This window comes from Crocuta crocuta, unplaced genomic scaffold (genome assembly GCF_008692635.1).
Source record: "Crocuta crocuta isolate KB4526 unplaced genomic scaffold, BGI_CrCroc_1.0 scaffold1156, whole genome shotgun sequence".
Taxonomy (NCBI): domain Eukaryota; kingdom Metazoa; phylum Chordata; class Mammalia; order Carnivora; family Hyaenidae; genus Crocuta; species Crocuta crocuta.
Genome location: NW_027528862.1, coordinates 35,221 through 39,242, shown reverse-complemented (window position 1 = coordinate 39,242; position 4,022 = coordinate 35,221).

Here is a 4,022-nt window from a genome sequence, read left to right as displayed (position 1 = left end):
GAGCCTGCCCAGGCCTCTAGCAAACCTCTGCCATTCTTTTCCAGCCTCTCCATTCACCAAACCAACCAGCGGCTAAGAACATGGAATTTGTCATCAGATGCCCTCGAGCTCAAATCATGGCCCTGCCGCTGCATCACCTTGGCAGGTCACCCAGAGCAGGTGACACACGTGGCTTACCACATCTCCTCAGCCATATGCACTTGGCCCAATGTCCAACTGCCTCACGTTTCCTCTGCAGTCCGCAGGCCCTCTGCCTGTGTGGGGAAAGCTGGGAGTGCTAGGGAACAGAGGCTCCCGGAACAGCCACAGCCACTGACCATGGGGAGCTGGTGTGCACACGCCCCGCCTGATGCTGTCAAAGAGCCCTCAGAATGCTCCGAGCACCTGCCAACTGAGAATCCTACGGGGAGCAAAGCCCTCTCTCAGACATTAAGGCAAAGATCTTCCCACTTAAACAAAAATGGAGAGAATTGGTTGCTTTCACACTGAGCGTCCCTGGGGCATAACAGCCTCTTTGGTTCTCAGTGCACTTTTCTCGGCAACGAGAAGAAATGTCTCAAGAGCTGGCTCTGATGTCCCCAAGACTGGGGGAGCACGAGGGCGAGGCAAGAGCTTGCTAGAACGTGATGAATTCAGACAGTCACTGCCTCTTTCTGGAACTCAGTTTACTGCTTGTAAAATGAGCGGGTCTGTCCTCCATAAGGACTTCAGACCCCAAGTGCTCAGGGGCCTTATGGGAAGAAGAGGAATCCTTGAGCCTTTCCTAGGACTACTGGAAGATATTAACAGAGTACTGACTACGTGCCAGGCACTGTTTAAGTACTGCACGCTGTCCGCTAGGAGGGAGACCAATTCAACGAGAGGGCAAAGGACCAAACACTGTGGGGGTGAGGGCTTTTAGCTCAGGGGCTCAGAGAGAGCTTTACAGACGGTGGTATCTAAGCAGAGTTATGAAAGCTGTGAAGAAGGCAGCCACATGGAGACCAGGAGGAGAGCATTCCAGGCAGAGAGAACAGCCAGTGAAAAGGACCCAAGATGGCAATAAGCTTGGTGTATATTTGTTTGTTTGTTTACTAAGAAAGAAAGAGTGAGGGAGAGAGGCCAAGGGAAGAAGGGAGAGAGAGAAAGAGAGAGAGAGAGAGAGAGAGAGAGAGAGAGAGAGAGAGAATCTTAAGCAGGCTCCACACTAAGCACAGAGCTTGACACGGGGCTCAATCCCACAACGCTGGGATTATGACCTGAGTTGAAATCAAGAGTCGGATGTTCAACCAACTGAGCCCCCCAGGAGCCCCGAGTTTGGTGTGTTTTGAAGGCCTCTGTGACCAGAACCCAAAGACTGAGTGGTGACCAGGAGCCAATATTAGTAAAGGCAGAACCGGTCTATAGGGGGTTGTTTGATCCTTGACCCCCAATCCCAGAAATCTAAATGGTAATCAGTTCATTTCCTTGTCTGTCCTGGGGAGAAGGCCAGCCAGAGGGGTAGGGCCTGGCTGGTCTCACCTCTGCTAACCCCAGTGTCTAGCACAGTTCCTGGCACACGATAGATATGCAAACAATGCCTGATGAATAAATGAATGGATGAATGAGTGAATGCAGGTATCTAGCAGTGTTAACTCACAGTTCGACCTTGACCAAGTGTATTTTCCTATCTGGACTTCAATTTCACTACCTCTACGATGCCCCGTGATGCCTGCTGAGTATTAATTCTCTAAAGTCGGAACTCTCCCACAAATGGGATGGCTGGCACGGAGAAGGCCCTTTTTGAAACCGGCTCATTCTTCTTCCCCACAGACTGCCAGGAAAGCATCAGATCACCTCCTCTGGGCATAATGCAAACACATGTGCACTTCAGTGGGGCAGTCAGCAGCGACCTGGAGTCCCACAAGCTCTGACCACCATGCAGGGCCTCCCAGGAAGTTCCCCATATACTCACCTCCCCCATTTCCTCCCTTTTCTTTTCCCTCTACTCTCAATCCTGCAGAACCTATTTGCCCAGATGAGCAGCACGCTCCAACCACAGTCCCCGAGACTCTGGCAGCTCAAGGTACGGGGTACTAGGAACCCTCTATGTGCTGGGCAGGTAGCAGCCCCTGGAAGGGGAGTACAAGAGTCCCGACCTAGGCTCCTGACTCCCACAGTGACTGGCCACTGTCAGACCCTGTCCCACCCCATCTGATTCTTCAGGCCCCAAAGGTCCCCAGCAGTCACCTTCTAGCCAAACCCACTGGCTTCCAGTTCCCCACTGTTAAGGGAAGGACCACGTCTGCCCACAGGGTAGGGCACTGGCTTGAGGGAGGAGGGCACTGAGTGGAGGAGGAGGTGAAGAGGCCGAAGAGGCCAAGGCACCGTGTGTCCAGTGTACACGTTGGCTTCACAGCCTCTGTGGATGGAGAAGCAGAAGGATGCCCAGGCCCTTGGCTGCTGGGATACGAGATGAGGACCAACTCGGGGACACTGTGTGGGATGGAAAGGAATCCAGACCCAGGGAGCACCCGGCCTGACGGCCAGTATGAGAAATGAAGTCACAGAAAATTCGGAAGTTTAGTTTCCTCCCCAGCGGCCATCCATGCGGAGGGCCAACTAACCAGCAGTATGGCACCCAGTAGGAGCTTTATAAGGCAGATCTATTTCCAGCCCGAGGGATCTCTGCAAACAGATCCCGGAGAGGCAAAGCCACAGGAGTATGAGGCACATGGAGTCTGCGCACAAAACGAGCTCTACTACTTAATAACTCACAGCCTGCAGCACCTTACTGAACCTTTTGTTTTTAAAATTGAAGTACAGTTGACACGTAATATTATATTAGCTTTCAATGTACAACACAGTGATTTGACATTTTACAAAATGTTCACCACAGTATTTGTCACCATATGACGTTCTTACAGTGTGATTAACTACATTCCCCATGCTGTGCTTATCATCCCTGTGACATTTCTAACTTGAAGTTTGTATCTTTTTTTTTTTTTAAAGTTTACTTATTTTGAGAGAGCACGAGCAGGGGAGAGGCAGAGAGAAAGAGAGAGTGAAAGGGAGAGAGCATCTCCAGCAGGCTCTCTGCTGTCAGCACAGAGCCTGGCATGGGGCTCCAACTCACAAACCATGAGATTATCCAAGAGTCAGACGCTTGACCAACTGAGCCCTGGAATTCTGTACCTCTTAATCCCCTTTACCCATTCCACCCATCCCCCTACAACCTCCTCTCTCGCAACCACCGGTGTGTTCTCAGTATTTATGAGTTTGTTTCTGTTTTGTTTTTTTTAATTGTGTTTGGTATCACTCCTGTCTTCTTAAATTTAATGAAACTTGTTTTGTGGCCTAAAATATGAACTATTCTGGGAAGTGTTCCAAGTGTATTTAAAAAGAATGTGCACTCTGCTGCTTTGGGGATGGAATGTTCTGTATGTACCTATTAAGTCTACCTGGTCTTAAGTGTCATTTGAAGACACTGTTTACTTACTGATTTTCTGTCTGGAAGCTCTATCCACTGATGTAAGTGGGGCATTAAAATTCCCTACTATTATTGTCAATTATCCCTCTATATCTGTTAATATTTGCTTTATATACTTAGGTACGCCTATGTTGGGTACACAGATGTTTATAACTGCTACTCCAGCTTTTTTGTTTGTTTCCATTTTCATGAAATATCTTTATCCACCCCTTCACTTTCCTTCTATATGTATCTTTAGGTCTGAAGTGAGCTCCCCGTAGGCAGCATATAGACGGGTCTTGTTTCTTCTATCCATTCAGGCACCCTATGTCTTTTGATTGGAACATGTAGTCTGTTTACATTTAAAGTAATTATTTTTTAAAATGTTTACTTATTTTGGAGAAAGAGACAGAAAGTGCGTGAGCAATGGCAGTGCAGAGAGAGAGAGGGAGAGACAGGATCCAAAGCTCCACGCTGACAGCAAGGAGCCTGCAAAGAGCCCAATGCGGGGCTCAAACTCACCAACCACGAGATTGTGACCTGAGCCGAGGTTGGACACTTAACCGACTGAGCCACCCAGGTGTCCCATTTAAAG